Genomic DNA, 26,638 nt, shown 5'->3' with positions numbered 1-26,638 from the left:
GTCTCTTAATTCTGGTGAACTCTTTCCAAGTATATGCCTGCATGCACACCAGTCACCATCCATCACTATCTATCAGCTGGGTATTCCTTCAATTTTGTCAAAAGTTTTTTGTTGTTTTTTTTTTTCAAGGAGACACCTAAGTTACCAAAAAAAAGTCTCGTTACCCAGCCATTCCATTCATTCTCTTTTCCACCTTTGCTAGGACCAGAATTTTCATCATTCCTGCATTTAGCATGCCAGGGGTCTTCCATCACAGACCAGGCAGGGCACAACATTAAGCTCAGAGATTAGTGACAGATCAGGGACAGCAGAAGACCAACTGTGTAGCACAGGGGCACAAGAGGCCCTGCACATTGCAGGCCTGCTCTCAGGTACATTAACTTTAGGAAAAAGCATGTGGAAGTTGGGGATCTAGAAATGAATTCTCTTTGTAACTGTCCTTATAAAGGGTACGTGGATGTGTGTGTATCAGTTGGAACAGGCGTCCTCAAACTACGGCCCGTGGGCCACATGCAGGCCACCTAGCACATTTATCCGGCCCTATAGGTGTTTTTTGTTTTTTTTTTAATTTTTTCTTTTATTTCATCATATTATGGAGGTACAAATATTGTTAGGGTTACAAATATTGCCCCTGCCCCCCCCATGTGTCCAATCCTCTGGGTGTTTTTGCCGCCGCTGCCTGTCCTGCTTAGCAGCAGACTCATCCTGGGCCCACAGTGCGCACTCTCCAATGGTCTGAGGGACAGTGAACTGGCCCCGTTTAAAAAGTTTGAGGACCCCTGAGTTGGAAGATAGTTACCAGAGGATCCGACATGTGTATTCCCTGATTCCAGGGGTCTTCTGGTGACTGCTACAACAGACACTGGAAAAGACCAGAGAGCATGCTCATGACAGTCCAGACAGGATCAAAGGCGCAACAGGGCAGTGCCCAGTGCAGCACTTAATACCGAAGGGCAGTGACGGGTGGGAGAACTGGGCCTGAGAAAGAGATTGGCGACTCCCTGAGATCAAGCCTATTCTAACAAGCACACACCCATCTTCCCCAAGCCTCACTTTTCCATAGGGATTCTACCAGGAAACACAGCACAAAATGCAGATCAGTATTTCCCTCTGCGACAGATGGTATATTTACTCAACAGTGTACTAACTATTCTGATGTTAGTGCTGCAGCAATTAATGTAGATAAGAAGACGGGCAATCAAAATCGTGCATGGCCTAAATCAGAAATTCATAATTTGGGCCAGTGGAGTTTTAAAATATGGAAATATCTATCAATTTGAGATCATTTTTTAAAAGTTCCTGCTTGCTCTGGGATTCAAATATACTAGAAAAGAATAACTTCTTAAAATGAAAAATAAGAAAAGAAAGAAAAAGGAAAAAAAAACACAAAAAAAACTAAGCTCCTTTGAGACTCTATGCTCCATTCACTTTAGGAGGGGTTAACGTACAAGCCCAGTGGGAGCACTGTTTTCTATAAATGCTAAAATTATCCCACCATGCAGTCTAAGAAGAAAAACAACAGAAAAAAATGAAAATAAAAAAATCCCACACTCCTACAAGCAGGGGAGAACAGGCAACAACCATCAGCCTAAACACCCCACTCCTCTGGCAGCAGCTTTCAATACAAGGCCATCCTCGAGCAAAGCTAAATGTCAGCCCGAGGACCAGAGCCGCTCCAGGGCCAGCTGCCGTGACCACGTATTTTATAGTGTAAAGTTAGGTTAACCAACAGACCAGAAACAGCCCATTTCTCCCTCCTTTTTGTTATTCCTCTTAGTTTTCTCTAAGTAATTAGGGTTTAGTAGTAACAACTTTAGGCGCAGCCTCACTGGCTCTTTGAAATAAGAACAAAGGGAAAAAAACCCTAGAATAGGAATTTGGGAACTGAAAGGATCATATATCCTAGAGAGGAGGAAACTGAGGCCTGAAGAAGACAAGTATTTGCCCATTGTCACACAACAAAGGCTGAGAGTCAAGGATGCCCCACGGAAGGCCAGCGCCCTTCTCTCCGGCTCCCAGGGCGCCCACCTCCTCCTCTTCTGCCCTGCCCCAGGGCTTCTTACAGTACTGTGATGTGCTGGCTCCTTCCCGCCTCAACATTATTGAACATATCCTTCCCTCTACTTGGATAACTATCCTGCCATGCCCACCTTCATCATGGCTATACTTATTCATCTTTTAGTTCTTAAATGTCACTCCTTTAGGATCATCCACTCCTGACCCTCCAAATTAGGTTAGGCTCCCTGATGGACATTCTCATGGCACTGTACTTCTTCATAATTAATCATTTGTTTAGGTCTCTCTTCCTAGACTTAAAAGTCCAAGAACATTGGAACCCATTTGTTCTTGTTCATCTTTATAAGCTTTTATAAGTAACTGCTTAGGAACTGGAACATGGTAAAGTGCTCATTAAATTTTTGTAGATAAATTTAGTGAATATTTACTACATGTTAGATACTGCTTGATACTATCTATATACTATAAATTTAATCTTCACCTGAACTCTATGAGGTAGGCACTAGTATTATTCCCATTTTACAGATGAAGAAACTAAGGCACAAAGTCCAGAAACTATACTAAGATCACACAGCTTATAAGTGGAAGGGGTTGTTTAAACCACATACAAGGTAGCACTGGGTATCATTTACGGTAGCGCCTTAATGAATGATCATGCAGACCTACACAAAAACCTAATCAATGCCTTGAATAGTTACTAAAGAGTAAATGTATTAACACAATAGGCCCTATTATAGGGAACTAGGTGGGCATTTACAAAATTACCTGATAATAGATTTTTTATTAATCATCATTCATGTTCTAGTAACAATAATCTCCAAAACCACAGTGGCTGACAATGTTTGTCTTACTCACATTGAATGTTGGTTGTGGCCCTGCTCCAGGTCTTCTTTAAGCTTGGACCCAGGAGGAGAGAGTAGCCCTTTATGAACATGCCAGTCTCACAAATGGGGCAACACAAGAGATGGTGGCACCATGCAGTGGCTCCTAAAGCTTCAGCTTGGTAGTGACACAGGTCATTAACACTCGCATCAAGTGAAAAGCCCTGGGCTCATGATCTTTTTTCCCCTTAACTTCCACAGTACAGTTAGTTAGAAGAAACTAACTCCATTAAATTCCTTATTTTCACTAACACGTTTTATGACAGCAAATACTAGGTCACCCAGAACCTTCTCGTCTCTAAGAATTTGATTGCTGGGATCCAAAGGTGATAATTTAAAGCAACTCCTTGCCACTGCATACCATGGACTACCGGTTGGATCCTTCATAAAATTCTCCATAGCTCTTTGGTCTTCTCTCTACATAATACTTTTATTCATTCAATCTTTGTCCAACAGAAAATCCCCCTGTTGAGGAATTCTACCCAAATTCTCAAATACTTTTAGTGAGTAGAATCTCTCCTATCTCATCTTTGAAAGAACAGATGATATGAAAGGAATATAACCTGTCCAACAATTTTACCATTTACATGATACTACTTTGTATCAGATACACATACATATGACATTTCGGTCAACAGTTGTCCTATAATACCATATTTTTGCTATATCTTTTCTATGTTTAGATGCACAAATACTTACCATTGTATTATAAGTGCCTACAGTATTCAGTACAGTAATACTGTGTACAGGTCTGTAGCCCAGGATCAATAGGCCATACCATATAGATTAAATGTGTAGTAGGCTATGCTGTCCAGGTTTGTGTATGATGTTTGCACAACGAAATTGCTTAGCAATGCATTTCTTAGAACATATCCCCATCATTAAGTGATGCAGGTTGAGCATCTCAAATCTAAAAATCCAAAATCAAAAATGCTCCAAAATCTCAAATTTTTTGACACTCAAAGGAAATACTCATTGGAGCCTTTCAGATTTCGGATTTCTGGATTAGGGATGCTCAACTGTTAAGTATATTAATGCAAATATTCTAAAATTCAAATAAATCAGAAATTTAAACACTTCTAGGACCAAGCATTTCTGATTAGGAATATTCAACCTGTATTATACACACACATACCCCTCAAAAAAACACCGACTCAGAATAGAGGATGGGGATGGGGAATGTTCCTGAACTGTTGAGTATACACAGGTTTGTGAACAGAGAGAACTCTTACTTATTATAAATAATTTAAAATTATAAGCACTTCATGGAAATAGACAATAGGGAAATTGCAGATCTCATGCCTGCTTCAGACTGAACCATAAACAATGGCTAGTAATATCAATATTAAATAAAGAAAAAGCTCCTAATGTTTGGTGCTATATTCTATCATTTCTCCAAAATCTGACAATTCCTTTTTATTGTACACAACTTGATCATTCATTCTATTGAACAGACACAAGTTCCTTGTGTCAATTCTGTGTTTTGCTACTGCAAATGCTTGACAAAATTGCCTGCTTCGTTCTGCATTCCCTGTAGATCTTCCTGCCCTTGAGGAAGCAGCTCTAAAGCAGTGTGAGATTTGGAGCCTAGCGTGACAGCCCAGTAGGCTAGAGATGAAGTGTCAAGTCAGCAGACAAATGCCGGCTGAGGGAGCCAAGCAGACTCTCGCAGGAAAAGGACTGCCTGCAGCCCTCTGACAGCACCCTGGGACTCACAGACAGGAAGCCACCAGAGCTCTGCATCTGCATGTGGCTACTCGAAAAACCGTATTCCCTTCACCATCACCCCTACAGAGGACCCAAACTGAAAGGCTCTGGAATAGGCATCCTCAAACTACGGCCCACGGGCCACATGCAACCCGCCTAGGACATTTATCCATTTATTCGGCTCACCGAGTGTTTTTGCCTCTGCTGCCTGTCCTGCTTAGCAGCCGACTAGTCCCGGGCCCACTGTGAGCATGTGTGGAATGTGCGCTGCACTCTCCAACGGTCTGAGGGACAGTGAACTGGCCCCCTGTTTAAAAAGTTTGAGGAACCCTGCTCTGGAAGATACACTGATGGCTTGTGGAATCATTCTTCTTAATGGGGTTCCTTTGCCCCTATTGTCTTCTCTTGGTCACAGTATCAGTAAGAATGCCTGACTGGGCTCTCTGCATAACTCCTCCTGAATCCCACCTTCTAGAGATTCTGAAATGAAACTCAGGTGGAGCACATGTTATTCCTCATGACACTTTTGGTCTGCGTCATCCAGATCATTCCAGTGTGCTAAGCTGGAGAGAAGCCTTCTAACTTCCCTTTCTAGGGATGATTTATTCATCATTTAAACCTTTCCTGACTATGAACTCTGGCCCCATGTGAGGCTAGAGTGACACGAAGATAAACAAGTCAAAGCCTCTAACCTGGAGAAATGGAACAATCTCCAGAGAAGGAGCTTCAGGAGTATTTATTTGAAGATTCTGTTCCCTGCACCACCATGATGCCTTTCACAGGCACGAGGCCAAGCCTACTGGGAGGCGCCTGATAGCTACACATCATCCACCAAAACAGCTTCCTACAAAGTCCCTGCTAGCCAGCAGTTAGCTCTCCAGGTGCCTGCTCTGTGGTAATTTCTAAAGAACTGCAAAAGATTTACGATGTTCATGTTGTCCCTTGAGTTTCTGAGGTAGCATGTACCTTTCTCTAACTAGCAACTGGTCTTCTACTGTTTGCCCCTCTGAACTCATCTCTAAGGCTTTAGACACTTGTTTTCCAGATACTGGAAACCCCAAAGATTCCTTCCATTAACATGAATGTCCATATTTCCTCATACAGTGCAGTTATTCTACTTTCTAGATTTCTCTATTATCCCTGTAGACCCTGGGCTCATGAGGTGTTTTAAGGTTTTTCAACAGAAATATGAGGTGTGATTTTGGCATTCATGGTTGCCAACATCTTTAAAGTGGAATGTCAGGAACACACTACTGGAGACACTTTCAGTCAATGGGGTATTACTATCTATGAGATTGCATGATTTCCCCTGATTTTTCACTCATTTGTTATACATGGAAGACAACAGTCCATACTTCCCACCGTCATTCCTCACTTGAAGTGAGTTTAGTATGCTGTATGAGGCACAGGTAGGAGTACTCCCCTAAAGTTGTTTAAAATCCTGTGTACACCACTTGCCAGATCATAAAATTGGAAAATTTTATTTAGTCAGACTAAGTCCTTCCCTTAGTACCTTAGGCACCTAGTTATTCTTCAATTTCTTTCCTACGAACACTTGGCCCAGGTCCTGAAGTCCATCCCATATCTATATGTCTCCCTGGCACATAAAAGAGATTCAGGGAAGAAGGAACAATAAAATTTCAGGTTTACTGGCAGCACTAAGTGAAGTAATCCCCCTACACATACACTTTTCTTACCGGAAGATCAGTTATTCAACCTTTCCATTCACCTGCCTGATGAGAATCTACAAATATTTTAAGAGGGTAATTTGGAAGACTTACAACAGCAGAAGTTGTTCAAGCTGTAGCATTAGTCTCTGTCATATGCCTTAGGTTTGCCCAAACATCTAGCTCATTTATGCAAGTGAATAACTAAATGGCCTATTTATTAATCAGGTCAACTAAGACTCATTTAAATTGCTTGCTAAAAGCCCTCTTTTATATACTATTGCTCTGCTAATGTTTTTGCTTACAATTCTCCAAAAGAATTTTGGAAGACTACATCTCTCCACGAATTCCAGGATATAATTATATATGTACTTTAAATATATTTTTGTCAAACTTTGAGACTGTGGATTTAGCCCAATTTATGTGAAATGTCTGCCCCAATAGACAAAGGCAGTCCTCATTATCAAACGAATCTGCCAAAACAGACTTATTTTTCTATCAGAAAAGGTCTGAATTCATTTTTCAATTCAAATAAATGTATTAATATGCATTCCCATAGCAGGCATCTCACTTCTGAATCCTAAGAGAAATGATCAACAGGGTATTTGAGTAAAAGATAGTTGCAACGATACAACAGCTTAAGCACAATGCAAATTCATTCCTTGCTCACAGTACTGGGCTGGCAAACCGTTCAGTGGGTTAGCTCCCCACCACAGCCATTGGGGACCTGGGCTGGGAAAGCACTGCTGTCTCAACATCTGGGCTCAGGAGTCTCTCTGTGGGTCAGCTCCATTCCAGAAAACAGTAAGGAGGAGAACGTGAGACGGGTTTTCAGGAGCCAACCCTGAGAGTGATATATTTCACTTTTGCTCCCATACCTTTGGCTGAGCTCCTACAGCAAGGGTGGCTGGGTAATGTGGATTGCTGTTGGGCCTACGGAGAAGACAACACTGTGGATTTTAGTCAGCAGCTGGTAAATAATGTACACATATTGTGCTATAAATGCAAGGCCTCGAGGAAGTTTTCTTCAGTACTTATTATCTAATCTGTCTTTCCTTTGCTCTTCTAAGACTTGGCCTCAAAGCCTGTACCTTTGTCTACCTGGGTGTAATGCACTTATTCTATAAAGCAAAAGGAAAAAGAGGAAAAAGAACCAGCAACCCCTTCCAAGGCTCATTCTCATATAGGTCAAGTTTAGGAAAAAGTACATGTTAAAGAGAAATCAATTTCCTTCCAGCACATTATACTAATACTTTTAGAAACGTCTTCACTTAACCCTGGGGTACATGGATCCCAGTTTGAGAATCCCTGTGATATAAAGCATTAGAAGACATACAGAATCACAGAATTCTAATGTGTAAAGTACAAGTGCACTTTACAGAGGCAAAAACTGTGGTAAAGGGAAGTTTGTCCAAAGTCACTCTAGAGGAGGTTAAAGTACATAGTGGGGCCATTCTGTATTCCAACAAACCCATTTTGGCCTTTGGCATCAAAGAATATTTCTAGCTTTTATTGTATCTTGAATAGAAAAGAGTTAATAGCAGGCCTGAGACTGCTATCCCTTGGAAGTCCTGCTTACAAGGTTGGCCCCTGGCAGGCATACAGGAACTTGGATTTCTGGAGGGTTCTTACCATTCCCTGATAAAGGAGGCTCACCGTGCCTAATCTGTTCATACTAACAATATGGCTTACGCTGAAACTGTAAACCCACTTTCCTTCTTGGAATCTGGAATTTTGGTACATGCTTAGACAGAGGGTGCCTGTGTGATCAGCCCCCAACAAAACCCTGAGCACTGTATAATGAGCTGATTTTGCTTTGTAAATCTTAGTCCTGTGAGTTCTCCTAGTGAATCGCTGTGCCTAGGGGTGATCTAGGGGACCTCCAATGCAAATGCAAGTTGCATGTGACAGACAAGAATAGGTTGATTTCAGGATATTAAGAAAATAGTAAGTAAAGATGGAAATTTCACTATATCTTGAATTTAAGTTATTTTTTGACATGGAACCTCTAGAAAAGGCTGAAGGTAATTTATATTCAATTTAATTATACTATGTACTTTTAAAATGGCATACAAATGAAAATTATACAAAATATACATCATGGTCTTGGCTAACAAGTACAACAAGGATTCCCTGAAAATTACTACTAAAGACACCAGAAAGGAACCTTCCATGTTGAAAGGAACCATTAAGATTCCTTTCATGAACTAAACAGACATGTTGATGAACTTTCCTTTAAGCGTACTAGCGATACTCACCTCGGGAACCTGGAGGTCTCTTACTCCATAGCCCCAGTATCTGCTGGCCAAGGCACTCAAGAAATCCGAGGTGAGAGGGTGACCATGTGCTTCCTGCCATGGCTCAGGTTTATATTTGACAAAGATCCAGAAATGAAGTGAATACAGATGCCTTTCTCTGTAGGGTCACTGGTTTGTAAGCTGAAAATGTGCATCCATTACGTTGCTTTGATGGGCTAACTTACACTGTGGAGGCCCAGGCAAGAGGATGAGAGGCTCAGAGTTGAGGATGCAGTGTAAAGTTGTTCCCAGGAGTCACACGGCCCCCACTTCTCTCACCTAAACCATACTCCAGAGGTAGTTCAGCCACTAGTGATTAAAAGCAAGGCATCCTGCCACTTAGTGGCTGTATGACCTCAACTTACTAAATTCTTCTTAGACTCAGGTTTATCAAATGTAAAACAGGAATAAAAATATCAACCTCAAAGAGTTGATGAAAGAGGAGTTGACAATGCCTACCCAGCACAGAGCAGCCAAAATGAAAAAGAACACTCAACACAAAAATATTAGTATAGCTTAATAATTATACAGAACAGTTTAGCTACTCTATTTCATATTTACTTTTTTAAATCCGTGGGCAGAGGGATGGGATATGACAACAACTTTATGTCCAAAGCAATGTAAATATGCAGATCCAACTACAAAGACTAATCCAAGAGCCATGCAAATGGCATCTTTGATTCACCATATTGTAGGTGTTCCATTCCAAATGCTAATGACCTGTCTTCCCACAGCATGTGTGATAACATGAGCTTCAACAACGGGTCCACTCTCAACATCTGTCAGCCGGGTTTCCACATCTGTTTTCAAAGCATGTATCACCCAGACAGAACTTTGATGAATGAGTAATAGTTTCACTTAAACTGAAAATATGTTCAGTTTCTCTGTTGTGCAGCAGGAAGATAGGATTCAGGCTGAGAGATACAAAGTGGATTCCCCAGGAAACGAGACTCTGGGCCTGCGATGTGCTGCAGAATTAACAGCGCTACTTCTGAGACTCCTATGAAAATGCCTCCCTCCAATGCTGCAGGAGACAACACCAGAACACACACAAATCATTAACATCATGTGACTTGGAAAGATTTTGGAAGATGTTTGATTCCAATCACAACGTGTAATAGGACATGTTGAACTCAATCACAAAGGTAAAGAGCAACTCCAGGACAGAGAAAGCACATTAGCCAAAAGAAGTAGCTTTACCCACACATTAAGTCAACAAACAGAATTTAAAATAACTGAGCACAAAGTTGTAAGGATTCAAGGGAAAATGACTGGAGAAAAAGGAAAAGCCCATGGTTTAACTGAAGCAGGGACTCAGGCTATTGTATCTCCACCTGAAAGATGATGCTGGCTATTCCCACTTAGGATGAAAAACAGCATCTTAAACAAGATCGTGGGGGCGGGGATGCAACTTTCTAGTTCCTACTGCACTGAAGTTTTCCCAGTGAGCCTTCATTGCTAATTTTGTTGTTGTCATTGCTGTTGCTCTGTCTAGATTCCCAGTCTTCTCTCAAATATACAATGTAGTAAAATTTTAAAAATCGAATATGCCAGATTTTAATGAATAGTAGTGGAAATAGCATGGGCTTTCGCATGAGACAGACTAATTTAATCCCAGCTCAGTCACTTGTCATATGTAGTACTAGAAAAAAATGATTACCATTTATCTCAGTTTCCTTAAAATCATCTCAGTTTCCAGTAAAAAGGGTTTGGAGTCATGCCTAGCATAAAGCATCACGAGAGGAAGAATTTTGGTTTCTTCTTTTGATATTTTCACTGTTCTTTCATCACAGAATGCCTAGAACAGGGCCTGGCAAAGAGGAGACTGAAATACGAACCGCATACATTAGTGTTGAGGATAAACACGTGATGGCAGCAGGCACAGCACTCAGTGCCAGGCTCACACGGAATGAATGTTAGTTCTATCCCATAAGCTGTGTTGCTGCCACTGCTTTCCATGAGTTGAGCACAAGCAAAGCTTGACTTACTTTGAGAAAACTAACACATTATTTCAATAAAGATTTAAGTTTTTGCACAAATTAAAATCTTTCAGAATGACTGGAGTATGCCCAGGAAAAGGATTCTCCCTCTTTATCCACCACCTTGTCCTCCTGATAAGTAAGTGTCATAGTCCATTTTCTGTAGCTGTAACAAAATACATGATGGTGGGTAGTTTATAAAGAAGAGAGGTTTATTTGGCTCATAATTCTGTTGGCTATAGGGTTCAAGTTCTCGGTGAGGGCCTCAGGCTGCTTCAACTCAAGACAGAAAGCGATGGGAAGCCAAAGTGTGCAAGGAGACTTCAAGGTAAGAGAGGAAGCAAGATAGAGAAATCAAGGATGCCAGACTCTTTTTAACAACCTGCTCTCTCCAGAACTAATCCAGTCCCTCAGCAAGAACTTACTCACTCCACAGCAAGAAGGTATTAATCTAATCATGACAGACCCCCCCCACCTCAAGCACCTCCACAATTTCCTACCTCCCAACACTGCCAAACTGGGGGTCCAATTTCAATGTGAGTTTTGGCAAGGACTAACCAAACCATAGCAACTGACCTGTAAACTCTTACAGGTCACTTGAATTGAAAAAACAAAACAAAAAACAAACAACTGGGCATAGATAGAATGAAGGACAAGTAACTTACTACACATAAAGAAGTACTAAGCTCTGGGATCTGTATTGGGAGACATTGACGAAACACCCCACTGCAGAACTGTTTGTCTAACTACATCTTATGACCATCATCACAGCTTGGATGCTCTCTTCTCAGGTCCAACTTGAGAGAAAAGTGTTTCATATCCCTACTTTTGCTCAGAAAGGGAATTCTGTTCACCACCTCACATATACAAAGTAAGGAAACTGTTATTCTCCAGGATGGAAATCATCCATTCACCATATATGGTAGAAGATCTTGTCAGATAGCCTGAGACCTTTGTAAATTTCCAAATTCATGACAACCTTCTCACGTAAAATGTGCATCCTGATATACAGAATCAACAAGAGTGTCAGCATGCCAGTTCTGGATGGTTAGCTGGGCTCACCCATTATCTCAGTGATGCCCTAGATAGCAGCCCCAGGACGCTTGGCAAAACAACTAACTACAATGGTCTGGTCTTTTAGGGTGACTCCAAGTAATTAAAATTACAAAAAGTACATACGCAAATTGTTCAACTTGAATTTAATAGAATGCCTGAAACACTGCAAAAATATCTGCATTCCTTTTTAATATAAAGGCAGTCATGCGGACTTTATGAAGACTTGTTCAAAAGCATCAAAATGAAGTGATCCAACATTAATTATACATGACTTTCTAAACCAAAGTTTTCATTCTGGTCAAAATTCAAGAATAGCTTAGGGAATAGAACGATGGGTATATACAGTCATAAAGAGGTGTAATGGACATTGGAAACAAAGAAGGGGGAAGAGGGAGGAGGGATAAAAAATTACCTATCGGGTATAATATATACTATCCTGGTGACGGGACACTAAAAGCCCTGACTTCAGCATTATACAATTCATCTGTGTAACAACAACAACAAAAAAATCCATGAAATCCATGTACTCCCTAAATCTACTAAAATTTTTAAAAAGCTTATATAAAAATCACACATCACTTAAGAGATTGAGATGTTAGGAATAAGCTCAACAATGACATCCTTCCTCCCTATAAAGTAAGATACACTACAGTCTTTTCGTTTGAGAGCAAGATCAGTTTGCAGTTTTTCAGATAGCAAATTCCAGTCTAGAACTGTCTTTCTTAAAGCTGTCAATGTTAAAATGCTGTTTCTGGTTAACAAAACCCATGTGCCCACATCACTGTGAGTTAGGGTTCTGAGACACCTGCCACTAGTGGAGTTTATTAGATGATAGATTTATGCGTCTCTATGCACCTCTCTGAGGCTTTTAGCTGTCTCTGACATACCAACTGTTTGTCAAAGCTTTCCTACAGATCTGACACCAGGCAAGAGTGAACTACAGTCTGATGGGCCCTGCAAGACTAATGTGTGAATATTTTCAAACTTAATTTAAGAATACTTTCCCCATTCACTTGCAACCTGTATCTCCCAAGGACTAAAATAACACAGACATCACCTAAAGTCCTCTGAAATGGAAACCAAACCAAAACAAAAAACAGGTAGTGTGTCTGAAATGAGATGATCGTTTTCATGGAAAATACTGAAAATAATTAACTTCTGCATCTCTCTGTTTGTTTTTAGCCTTTGAGAGCCTCGGGAAGCTACAAGTTCAAAGGTGAACATAGCCAAGAGTTGCCAAGAGCATGGGAGTTGGGTGAGAAATCGAGGTGTGACAGTGAGCTTCAATTATTAACTATATAATATGACTGCTTTAAGCCTCCAGTTTCCCAAATACAAAATAAGAGTTGTCAGCATCACTTTGTGACAGTTAATTATTGAAATGTACTCAGTGCTAGCCCTTGTGCCGACATCACATACATCTCATTCAGCCTGCAATGAGAAAATCATTATGATGAAGAAAGTATAGAAACTAAAACTATCTAATGATTTAGGCAGTAAGATTTTAGCTATGGAAGTAGCTACCTTAGTTAGAACATTCTGAATGGAGGAAGATCTAGGCCAAAAGCCTCTGAGAGGAAGATTCCACAGTCACCCCCACAAAGTTCAAAGTTTTCCGGAAGGAGAGTACAAATCGCATGTGAACTAGAACATCACAGTTATAGACTCAGTGCCCAAAACTCCTCCCTTTCTCTGATAATCTCCATTCTTTCCTCTCATTACCTCTCCTACTATTTTTCTTCACCACTTTTTCCTTCTCTGTATGTCACTAAGCTATCATTAGTCATTTCTAAACTCAATCTAGTAACGTTAAAAATATGGTTTTATTGATGATTATACAATGTATACATGTATTGAAAACACTGTACCCCATAAACATGTACAATCATTGTGTCAATTGTGAACAAAATTTTTAAAAATATATATGGTTTTATACTTAATTTTTAAATTGCAATACAATTATTAATAATATATAGTATAATTCACACTTTAATGTGTACACATCTGTAAGTTTCTACAAAAGAATACAGTCGTGAAACCTTCATCACAATCAAGAAATATAACAGTTTCATCAGCACAAAAATTCCTTCTGCCTCTTTGTAGTCAACTACTTCAGCCATCCACAGTCCTGGCACTAATCAGTTTTCTGTTCCCATATGTTTTGTCTTTATAGAATGTAACGTAAATGAATTGTACAGCACAGAGTTTTCTGAGACAGGGATTGTTCACTTAGTCTAATACATCTGAGATTCATCCATGTTGATGGTATCTGTTGTTTGTTCCTTTTTAGTGAAGAGTATCAGTACTTGTTCCTATTCAGTGCAGAGTACACTGTATGGATGTACCATGGGGTGTTTATTCACTCCACAGTTGAAAAACACTGGGTTGTTTTTTTGGTGATTATGAATAAAGGCACTATAATCATCACTTACAGATTTTTGTATGATCAGAAATTTTCATTTCTCTTAAGTAAATTCCTAGGAGTAAGATTATCGGATGGTATGATAAATTGTATGTTTAATTTTATAAGAAACAGCCAAACTATTTTCCAACATGGCTATACCATTTTGCATTACCACCAGCAATTTATGAGTGTTCCAGTTGTTATACATCAGCATCACTACTCGATACTGTCACTTATCTTGATTTTAACTATTCTGTTGATACATAGCAATATATCATTGTGGTTTTACATGCTTTGCCTAACAGATAATAACATTAAACATCTTGTCATGTCTTTAGGTGTTATCTATATGTTTCCTCTGGTGAAGTATAAAAACACTTTTCTGCATAATTTTTATAGGGTTGTTTGTTTTATTGTTGAGTGTCAAGAGTTCTTTATAGATCCTGGAAACAAATTCCTTATCAAGTATGCATTTTGCAAATATTTTCTATATGTCTGTGGCTTTCTTTTTTCATTCTATTAGCAGTGTTTTTGAAGAACAAAAGCTTATTACTTTTATAAAGTTCAAATTATAAATTTTTATCATGGGTCAAGATTTTGATATAATTATCTAAGGGATCTGTTAGGGCTCCTGTGACCTGACCCATGATCACAAAGGATTTTCTTCAATAAGTTTTATAGTTTCTAGTTTGATGTTTGTTTACAATCCAATTTCAGTTAATTTTTGTACCGGATCATCTAGGAAAGAATGCTAGGATTACCAGGGAAGCCATGTGAAGCACCAAAAGTAGGTAAGGAGAGGGTTCGGGGCAACCTTCCCAGCCGGGGGCTGGCTAACAGCCTGGAGAAACTCCTGGATGTGTTGAAACAGTGAGAGAGAAGACCCCAGGGGTCTACTCTCCTAGGCGAGCTTTTATACTCTTGGCTACAAGAGAATTCCCTGACCCACACAGGTTTCTGACCTAACATAGGGAGCTGCTTTGAGATTACACAGAGACATTGTTCCAGAAATAAGGGTGAGGCTCATTTCCCTCCATTCATGCAGTGTTTTTGCAGCTGTCCTGACCAGGGAATCTCAGCCCCTCGGTCTCTACGTTGCTAGATCCACAGCTAACTCTCCAGCACCCACTCGGACCACAGCAGCCTTGGGCCACCCAGGGGGACTGCGGATCTCCTGGAGTATGAGCATTCAAGGAGGGCCCCTTCCAGCCAAGAGGAAAGAGCAGCATGCCATGGGGCCTCTCAGGACACCAGCTCCTCAACACTTGCGGCCTTTTCCTCCTTCTTTTGTCCTCTTCCCACTGCTGCTGAGGTAACCATGCCTGTTTCCAGTAGGGACTGGCAAGGGTTCCAGAGGGGATAGGTAACCCAGGGCACATGGGAGCAGCTGCCCCACCTCTGACAGAGTGCCTATCACACCTAGGTTTCCATGGAGCTTGGGGCTCACTCCTGTCTCACTAAAAAGCCACAGTAAGGGCCTTCATGTGCACTAGGGGCAAAAGCTACTGCCACCCCTGAGGGAGGATAGAGCTAGCAGGACTCCCACTACATCCCACCCCTCCCCGCCTCTCTCTTCTGGGAGGAGCCTATCCTCCCTGGGCAAGTCCCTGGAGCAGCCACAGCTCCCCCACTGGAGCATTTTAGCCACAGCCCATAGCTGGTCTGCTGGCCCTGCACACTGTGGGCTGAGCTGCCTGCACCACCTCTTCTGCAGCTGGGTCAATGTGGGAACTGGAAATCTGGTTGTTCTGTGCACATGAAGGACAAAAACAGCTGTCACTGTCAAGAGAGGGAGGCATGGACAGCACGTGTGGCCCACAGTTGCCTGCCTCTGCAGATCTCATCAATGGGGACAGGCTTACAATTCATTTACCTTTCTCCTGCCTGAGCAGATTACCTCACCCTTCATTATCACAGCCAGCACCTGGACTCAGGGAGGTTTGAGGGCATGTTCAACAGCCTGGTCTCAGTGTGGTCCACCCAGGACTCAAGCATGTCATCCCAGGGGCCTGAGAACGGGAGATAACCTAACCTAGACCACCACTGCTGGAACCTGAACACTCTTTCAGGGGTTTAAGGTCAACCAACCCAAACTGCCAGCAACACTGCAGTGGGGGCCTACCTGCATTAGCCAAAAGGCAGTGTACCTCTCCCCCTCTACACCGAGCAGCAGAGTTCCCTGTAGAAGAGAACAGGTGAACTACCAAACTACCTTCTGAGCTGAGAGAAGAGCTTCCAGATAAGAAGGAACCAGCATAAAAACTCTGGCAATGTAACAGGCTCTTTCAAAACCCCCAAAAGATCACACTAGCTCTCCAGCAATGGACTCCAAATTAAAAGAAATTTTTAAAATGTCATATATGGAATTAAAAATATGGATCACAAGTAAGCTCAATGGGATGGATGAGAAAGTTAAAAAACAAAAAAACAAAAAACAAAAAAATAATTCAGGCGACTTCTGGGGTCCCCCTCTCTTGGGGCCCCAGAACCTCGTCCAGGGGTGTGTAATAAAGCCACATGGTTTGCTCCCTCCCCAAAAAATAATTCAGGACATGAATGAAAAATTCAGTAAAAAGATATACAGCAAAACCTCTGGAAATCAAAGAGTTATTTAGGAAATTATATAAAATGGCTAACCATAGGAATCATACTTATGCCTGAAGAAGAAGAAAAAGCAAAAAGCATGGAAAACCTATTTGAGGGACTAATGGAGGAAAACTTCCAGGGTCCTGCTAGAGATTTAGACATCCAGATATTCAAAGGTCAACGAACTCCTAGAACACAATCAATGCAAATAGAACATTGCCAAGGCACATAGTCATCTAGTCATCAGTCTGGCCAAAGTCAAAGTGAAGGAGAAAACCCTACAAGGTGCACAAAGAAAGCATCAAGTAACTTACAAAGGAAAACCCATCACACCAACAGCACACTTCCCTGCAGAAAACATATAAGCCAGAAGAGACTAGTCTCACCTTTAGTGCTCTTAAACAGAATAACAGTCAGCCAAGAATTCTGTATCCTGCAAAGCTAAGTTTCATAAATGAAGGAGAAATAAAATCTTTCCCAGACAAGCAAACACTGAGGGAATTTGTCACCAATCGACCTGCCCTAAAAGAAATGCTAAAAAAAAAAAAAAAAAATGCTGTAAACAACAAAAAGAATGGCAGGTACTCACCAGTGTAAAACACTCAAAAGTAAAAACTCACAGCTCTTATAAAACAATATCACAAGGGAAAATACAAAACGACTAGGTAACAATCAACATGATACCTGGACAAGTACCTCATTTATCAGTATTAGCATTGAATGTAAACAGTCTTAAATGCCAAACTTAAAATATACATATTGGTGAACTAGATTAAAAAAAAAAAAAACACAACCCAAATACCTCCTGTTTCCAAGAAACACATTTAACTTGTAAAGAGTCACATAGATTCAAGGTAAAGGCATAGGAAAAAATATTTCACACAAATGGAAATCAAAAATGTGCAGTCATTTTACCACAAAGACACATGCACTCGTATGTTTATCATGGCACAAAACACAATTGCAAAGATACAGTGCTCATCAATTGAGGAGTGGATAAAGAAAATGTGGTGTATATATCACGATGGAATACTCAGCCATAAAAAAAGAATGAAATAATGACTTTCACAGCACCCTGGATGGAACTGGAAGCCATAATACTAAGTATTTCAGGAATGGGAAAACAAATATAGCACATACTCACTTATAAGTGGGGGCTAAATGATGGGTACACATGGTCATACAAAGTGGTAAAATGGACATTGGGGACACAGAATGGGGGAAGGTGGAGTGGGGCTGAGGGTTCAAAAATTGCATATCAGGTACAACGTATGATATTCAGGTGTTAGGCACACTAAAAGCCCTGACTTCACCTTATACAATTCATCCACGTGTCAAAAGCCCCATATACCCCCTAAATCTATTGAAATTTTTTAAAAAATGAAAAGATTTAGAAAGTAAAACTCATTCAATTTTGTTTTTCTTTCCCAAATTATTTAGGCTTCCCTTTTCCATATAAATTATTAGAATCTAATCTTTTTCTATAGTAAGTCCTGCTAGAAACTTGATTAGAATTACATTGAATCAATAGATCAATTTGGTGGAAAACTAGTATTTTAACAACACTGTGTTTTCTCATCAGGTGTAACTTATTTAGCTATTCCTTATTTCATTCATCAGTGTTTTAAAAGTTTTTAACATATACATTTTGCATATAAGCTGTAAGGGATATCTAAGTATTTTATTGTTTTGGCATTAATGAAAATGTACTTTTTTAACTTTCAAATTTTTCACTGACAGCATATAAATATACAATGTATTTTTTGACCTTGTATTCTGAAAGCTTTCTAAATTTATTCATTGGTTTTATTAGCTTTTTGATAGAATCTTTGGGATTTTATGTAAGTAATCATGTGTTCTTCCAATCACTACAACTCCAACTCATTTTTCTTGCCTTATAGCACCAGCTATAGGACCTCCTGAATGGGAGTGATGGGAACAGAATTCCTTGCCTTGTTCCCAGTCTTAGAGAGGAAAGAATTCAGTGCATCACCAGTAAGTCTAATGTTAACAGTGGGTGTTCTGTAAATATCCTTTTGAAGAAGTTCTTTATATGGCTAATTTGCTATGAGTTTTTACCAGGAATAGATGTTGAATTCTGTCAAATTTTATTTTCTGAAGCATACTGATCATATGACTTTTCTTTAGTCTGGGAATATGGTGAATTACATTGATTAATTTTCGAAACTTGAACAAGCCTTACATTCCCAGGATAAACCTAATTAATTCTGTTTTTATATATATATGATTCAATGTGCTAATACTTTGTGGAGGATTTCTTTGAATCTACATTAATGGCGGATATTGGTCTAAAGTTTTCTCTTCTTGTAATGTCTTTGCCTGGTTTGGGTATCAGGGTAATGCTGGGCCCAAGCAATGAGCTGGGAAGTGTTCCTCCGTTCTAATTTTTAGGAAGAATTTGGGTAAACTTGGTATAATTTCTTCCTTTAACATTTTATACAATATGGCAATGATAGCATCTGGGCCTGGACTTTTATTTTGAGAAGATGTTTATTTACAAATTCAACTCCATTAATAGATGGAGAACTATTTGGGTTATCTACTTCTTGCTGGGTGAATTTTGATGTTTTGTTTCTTAAAAACAATTTTTCTAAGTCATCTAAGTTGTCAAAATGTAACAGTTCCTTATTTTCTCTTTAAGCCCTCTAGGGCTTGTAGTGTGGTCCCCTCTTTTATTGCTGATATTGAACATTTGTGGCACCTTCTTCTTTCTTATTCAGTCTAGCTAAAAGTTAATCAATTTTACTGATCTTAAAAAAAAACTAGATTCTGGCTTTATTGGCCTTTTTATTGCTCTTTTATTTTCTTTGGTCTTATCTTTATTGTTATATCCTTTTCACTTGTTTTGGTGTAAATTCTCTCTTTTTCTTGTTTCTCAAAGCAGAAGCTTGGACAGTTCTTTTCTAATTTAAGAGGCTAATGCTACAAATTTCCCTCTGAACACTGCTTTGCTTCCTACAAATTGTGACATGCTGTATTTTAATTTTTAACTAATTAAAAATATTTTATAATTTCCCATGTGACTTTCTCTTTGTTCATACCGTGTTTCCTCAAAAATAAGACAGGGTCTTATATTTATTTTTTCTCAAGAAGACATCGTAGGGCTTATTTTCAGGGGATGTGGTTTTTTTTTTAAGTATGGTACAACAATCTATATTTTTTCAAATATAGTTAAGTTGTCTTCTTCTGGAACATCATCATAACTCTCCAAACCCCGAATTCCATCCTGAATTTCTTGCGACTCTATTTTCTTTAGAACCATTGGCCCCAATTTCTCATGTCAAGCAATAGAGCTCTCATGGGGCAGATGAGAAGGGCTGCTCGTCTTCTTTACCGCTCCAACAAAACGCATGGGTTGTGCAGATATGCTGCATAGCCACGTCCATCACTAGTTCTTATTTTCAGGATGGGGCTTATATTCACAAATGCTTAGAAATCCTGCTAGGGCTTATTTTATGGGTAGGTTTTATTTTCGGGGAAACATGGTAGGCAATTTAGAAGTGTGTTGTTTAATTTGTAAATATTCGAGGATTTTAGAAACTTTTCTTATCAATTTCTAATTTCATTCCCTTGTGTTAAGAGAACATACTTTATAAGATATTGATTCCTTTAAACTTTCTGAGGCTTATTTAATAGAATACAGTCTATTTCCTTGAACTTGAAAAAACTGTATATTCTAATGTTTCTGGGTGAATGTTCCATGAAGGTTAAGTAACCCAAATCGATTGCCAGTGCTGTTTAGCTGTTCATACAGTGATGTCCTATTAGTTATACTGAATAATCGAAGAAAAGTATTAAAGTCTACAAATATAACTGTGGATTTTTCCATTTCTCTATTCATTTCTATTAGTTTTTTTTCTGTGTTTTCATTTTTTTGTTAGATGTATAGAATTGTTTGTTCAGAATTTAGAATTATTATGTCTTCTTGATGAACTACCATTTTTATTAGTATGTAATCTGCCTTTTTGTCCCTGGCAATATTCTTAGTTCCGATATCTGATTTGCCTGACATTACCATAGCTTTCTTTTGATTAGTATCTATCTATAAGATATATCTTTTTCCCATCCTTTTACTTTTAAACTATCAATGTCTTTATATTTAAAGGATTTCTCAAAGATAGCAAATATCCAGGACTTGCTTTTTTAAATCAAATCTGACAATCTCTATTAATTCAGTTGTTTGGGTCATTTGCATTTAATCTGATTATTAATGTGTTGGATTAAAATCTACCATCTACCTAACTGTTGGACTTTGTAAATCTGTTCTTTCCTTCTCCTCTTTTCTACATCCTTTTGATTTAGCTGAGTACATTTTTTATTTCAATTTCATTTTATCTCCACTAATGGCTTAAATGTATACTTTTATTAATAAAATACTTTTAGTCCTCTTATAGTTTACAATATCCATATTTAATTAATTACAATATACCCTCAAATAATATTATATCACTTAAAGTCTGATGTAAGAACCTTATAACAATATATTCCCAATTCCTTCACCTATGTCTTATATCGTAATTGTCTTATGTTTTACTTTTACATATGCTATAAATCACAATATATTGCCACTATTTTTGCTTTACCTTCCCTTTAATCATTTCCAGAGTTATATTTCCTTGTGAGAAAATTACAGCCACATTCCCATGTGATAAAATTACACAGAACTATATACACATATTGTACCAATGCTAATTTCCTGGTTTTGATACACTATAACTATATAAGATGTAACCAATGAGGAAAAATGAGTGAGGGACACACTAGCATCTCTTTACTATCTTCACAACTTCCTGTGAATCTGTAATTATTTAAAAATTTAAAAATTTTTAATGTTAAATATTTATAAACTGTCCTGGCACTTAAATATTTGAAATATTCTATATATAAGAAAATGTACTCCAAGTAATAAAAGTAAACTTAAAAATAAACATTTATAAATTGCAGACTATGTACACATTGTTGTCATTGTAATATCATTTCACTATTGTAATTGTATTACTAATGTAACATATCATAAAAACAATAAGAAGGAACATTTATTTAGCACTGTGTTCAGGCACTCAGTGAAGCACTCTACATGCCTTATCTTATTTGATACGACAATGCTAAAAGGTACTATCATTGTGATTTGATTTTACACATGCTCACTAAGAATGTAAAGAGTGAGAAGAGAGCTTCAGTTAGAAAGTAAGGGATCATAAATATTCAAGAGATAGAGGAAGAAGAACATGCAAAGAAATCTAAGACCAGGTGGCCAAAAAGAAAGAAGGCACACTAACAGAGCTCATGAAAATCAAGGTCAGAGTATCAAGAAAGACAGCATATTCTGAAATAATTGGTATGTGGCAGAGTTGAGATGTGAACCCAGGTTGTCTGACTCCAAAGCTCATACCCATTATTATTACATTCAAATGCTTCCTTACTTTGCATAAAATGGTACACATGAGGAACAGTCATCACTACCTTTAGTGAGTACAATTCTAGTGATTAAATTCTATAAATAAAACCTTTAAAATGCAGGCTGAAAAATTTCTACGTGACAGAGATAAGCAAAGGTATGTGAAATAGCATGAATGCTACTGGGTTTATATAATAGTAAGACCTAAGGAGGGGAAAAACACAACCAGCCTTAAAGAAAAAGTTGATATTTTTATATAACAATTATTTTTATATATATATATTTATATATCTGAGTATCATACATGTACAGTATGCTATATCAACACTCTCAGTTATAACACAGGAAAATGCTGAATCCTTACAAGAACTTGTCTTCATTAAAAAAAAAAAAACAAAAAGAAACAGTAAAAGAGGATTACCCCACTACATTATGGTGACCACTTCTTGGAGTGGCACAGAGCTAAAGATGACTTTGATCTTGCATTTTATACAGTTCAGTTTTTTAAAAAATTTGACAGCAGACACACATTACTTTTCTAACTAAAACAAGAGGCCTTTGAAAATACAATTTAAAAATAAAGACCAAGAATTTAGTATGATTTATATATTCAAATTCTAACCTCAAATAAGCAAGTCAGAGTTAATAGTACAACTTAGCCTTATCTCCTTCGGAGATGTCCTGCACCTTGTATGTCTAATGCTGATACCTGGATTCTGAGCTTGGCCTGTCATTACCTGGAACATTTCGGAAAGAAACAGAATGTGATTAAGGACAAACAAATCTTGCTTGCTTGTTTGCTTTCCCCTGTGCAGGTGGGATGTCACCCTCCACATGCACAGCGAGCTGAAGTTAAAAGACTGCCACAGCCTTATCTCTGTAGAATGCACACTGCAGTTATGTTACGAACCGTATCTTTGGGGGAGGAGAGTCAAATCAGCCTGCAGCAAAAAGCACAGAAATGGTAATACTGTCAAAGACAGGAAAAGGAGACTCCACAGTTCTAAGGCTATCACTAAGATAAATGAAGTTGTGAAATTAAATAGTGATTGCCCTTGTTAAACTGAGAAGCCTGAAAATGCACATATATTAACTGCTAGACCTGCCAGGAAAAGGAGTGATTCCACGTTGCTGGCTCCTTCATTTTCTAATATGAGAAAAAGATTCTTAGAGAAATGGCACCTGAGAGAAATATGTTTCCTTGTTGCTTCCAAAAACATTTGGGCCACTGATTTCCTTTTTTATTATAAGCTGACCTGCCAAATAAAGTTTACTTTATACTTTCTGTACTGTTCACATTATTATACAAAAAATATTTGTGAATTGCTTTGAGAAACACACAAAAAGGATAATACCAAGCCGGGCGCGGTGGCTCACGCCTGTAATCCTAGCTCTCTGGGAGGCTGAGGCGGGCGGATTGCTCGAGGTCAGGAGTTCGAAACCAGCCTGAGCAAGAGTGAGACCCCGTCTCTACTATAAATAGAAAGAAATTAATTGGCCAACTAATATATATACAAAAAATTAGCCGGGCATGGTGGCGAATGCCTGTAGTCCCAGCTACTTGGGAGGCTGAGGCAGCAGGATTGCTTGAGCCAGGAGTTTGAGGTTGCTGTGAGCTAGGCTGACGCCACGGCACTCACTCTAGCCTGGGCAACAAAGCGAGACTCTGTCTCAAAAAAAAAAAAAAAAAAAAAAAAAAGGATAATACCAAAAGATAGTTATCTCAGGATGGCTTCTTACTAGAGAAATTTTAAAGCAAATATCTGCAGCAGTACTAAGTTTATGCCTTTTAGTGTGTACAATAAAACAAGTAACAACATTATAATCCCTCAATTCTTTACAAAAAACAACTCCAAGACATCGTGGTATTTTGAAACAGTACATATTATGAATAATATTTCATGACTCTTAAGACATTTCATTTTGTTGTGAGCTCCGAATAATTTAAAATTTTGTTAACAATTTATCACTAAAAATATTAAAAGTTATGTTCTCTACAGATGTTTACTACCATTTCTAAGATGATCTAAAATAATTCAATACTATCTGGAAAATATATGCTATTGATATTAGGGGGGAGTAAGTATCTTATTTGTTGAAATTTTCTACACTACAAAAATATCCTGATGTTAGGAAACAGAAGTGCTGATGACATCTCTGTAAAGGAATGCCTTAGAAGAAGGCCTTAACCTTGTGCCTTCCAAAACTACCAAAAGAATAAATGACATACTTGGAAGTTCTATATCTAAATCCTTCCAGAATGTATACCCCACGAGAGGGATGACCTGGCCGTCTCATGACCCCATCACTGAACACCAACCACTATGATTAGCTCTATGTATATTTCCTGAATAAAAAAACTGATAAATGAATAAATGAAAAAAATGCTCTTTATTCCATAATTTTTCTCAAAACCTTTAAAATGATGACAAGGTGGAATCCCCAGTTGATGTAATGAAGATGATTTTATTACATTTCAAATATATGCTCTGTGGTAGAAATCATTCTAAGATGTCAACAACAGTAAAGAAAGCTGTTACTCCTTCATCATCGCCAAAGTAAAAGCTGTCAAATATAGAACTGTGACATCCTGAAAGCTAGGAAAAGATAACTAAAAAGACCTGTGGATCATGTTTTTGTGGGTTTTTCTCCCCCCAAACTACGTGGCTGACTTATTACATCTCACACTACTTAGAGTTTTTAGAATTAAATATGGGTCAACAATCACTAAACACATCAACAAGTGACACTCATTGAAATAAATCATGCCAAATAGCCAGCATGTTACAAGCTGCTGTGACACTACCACTGCTTTTATAAATAAAAAATGAGAATTAAACTTTCATAGTAAAATATTTCACCAAACTAGACTGCAAATTTTGACACAGTCAATTCATCATTGTAAAAATCAGATGAGGCTCAGTCTGCTCTGGTCAGAAAGCTCATTAGTCTATTAAAATTATACCTTTGCTAGTATGTCATGATTCTTTTTGCTGAAATACATCTGCTATTTAGTAAAAATATTTCATGACAATTTTTTTTGCTTTGTTCAAAGCAAATAAGTGTTAGAAATTGATGACTTTTTAAAATCAATTATGAGCAACAGATAGATGACTCTAGGAAAAAAATATTGAAAGTTTGAATTAAACTTAAGCACCATTCCTATGATGAAAAGTGGTCAATTTATTTGAAGCTCTTCTATTTATTTAAAGTAAAGCATTTTATTTTGTATTTCCAACAGAAAAAAATCCAGTTTTAAATTGTATTCTAAAGGCAGCTTAATTTCAGAAAAATATTAGTGAAAAGAACATTTTAAACTAAAATATTAAAAATAAAAGAGATTCTGAAATGAACACACTTTCATGGGTTGGAGAAAATTCTGTGATTTTTAATGCAAATTCCCTTTCATATGTGGCCACGTAGCCTAGCAACAATATCCCAGAGTTAGGTTATGTTTTTTATTGACTATAGGACACATTTACCTTTCATTCCTTCTTGCTTGTCTTTTGGCAAATCAACCTATTTCATTTCTGCAGGTTTTGTTTTTGTTTTCAATTTATTTAATTTCCTTTGCTCCAAAAGAGAACACAAATGAAACTCCCAGAGCTGACAGTGTCTTACTTGATTATTATACCTCAAAAGGAAAATGGGACAATAGAGACAATATGAGCGCTGACCAAACTGACATCCAGAAAAAGAGCAGTTATTCCCTGCCTCCAATAGTAATAACTGAACGTCACATACCTCCAGTCCCTATCAACCTAGGAGCACTCTGTTAACTAGCTACATATGTAGAAGCAGTAGGAGTCTAGCACTCCACCATATCGCACTCCTAAACTACACCTCGGTGGTCTACAAATTTAGTATGTCCAATGTGCACTTCCTCCCACTAAGCTCTGTGCTCTCGGTATTGATGAGTTCTATTCGTGGTATGACCAATCACCCAGCTGCTCGTGCCAGGGCCCTGGCTTCATTCTCTGTCTTCCTCTATACCTTCTCTGAGTATTCACCAAGTCTGGCCAACTCTGCCTCTCCTCCGTTTAGTTCACTTCTCTCCTTCCCTGGGTTCACGACAACATCATTTTTCACCTATTATTGAAACTGACCTAGCTGCCTCCAGTCCTGCTCCCTCAAATACATTTTCCCCACAAGAAGAATACCCTTCTGAAATACAAATCTGATCACACTATTCCACTTCTTAAAAGGCATGATAGGTTCTTCAAAGTGTTCAGGATAAAGTTTAAAATCCACTAGAGCAGCCCTGCCCTGTACAAATACAATGTGAGCCACATATGCATTTTTTAAAAAAATTTTAACGGACTTGTTTTAAAAACTTAAAAATAAGAAGGCAAAACTAATTTTAACAATATATTTTATTTAACCTAACATATATAAAACATTATTTTGACAGGTAATCAATATAAAAATAAACAATGAGATGCTTAACTTTTTTATACTAAATCTTTGAAATCTGCTCTGTATTTATACTTACAACACCTCTCAATTCAGACTCTAAATTTTTTAAGGGTGGTCAACAAATGAAAGGTAGGCCTACCAAAACTACAGTTGTGCTTCAGTTTTTAAATTTAGCTGCTTCATTTTTTAAATTTAACTAATTTAAAGTTA

General features: G+C 38.3%; 1 protein-coding gene across 5 annotated transcripts in view; it reads right to left on the bottom strand.

Moving 5' to 3' along the window:
- The window catches only part of KDM4C (lysine demethylase 4C), a 367,466-nt gene that overhangs the window by 73,210 nt on the left and 267,618 nt on the right, over positions 1 to 26,638 (bottom strand). Inside the window, exon 18 of one of the 5 annotated variants that reach the window (XM_076008693.1) lies at positions 1 to 26,638. This exon is cut by the window's left edge and continues 16,553 nt beyond it; it is cut by the window's right edge and continues 12,293 nt beyond it. The exons of the other annotated variants lie outside the window; for them this stretch is intronic. The gene's annotated coding sequence lies outside the window, so the exon portion shown is untranslated. 5 annotated transcript variants of the gene reach the window in all.

This window comes from Microcebus murinus, chromosome 12, assembly GCF_040939455.1.
Source record: "Microcebus murinus isolate Inina chromosome 12, M.murinus_Inina_mat1.0, whole genome shotgun sequence".
Taxonomy (NCBI): domain Eukaryota; kingdom Metazoa; phylum Chordata; class Mammalia; order Primates; family Cheirogaleidae; genus Microcebus; species Microcebus murinus.
The sequence above is the reverse complement of the archived record's forward strand: the minus strand, read 5'-3'. Positions and strand labels throughout refer to the sequence as shown.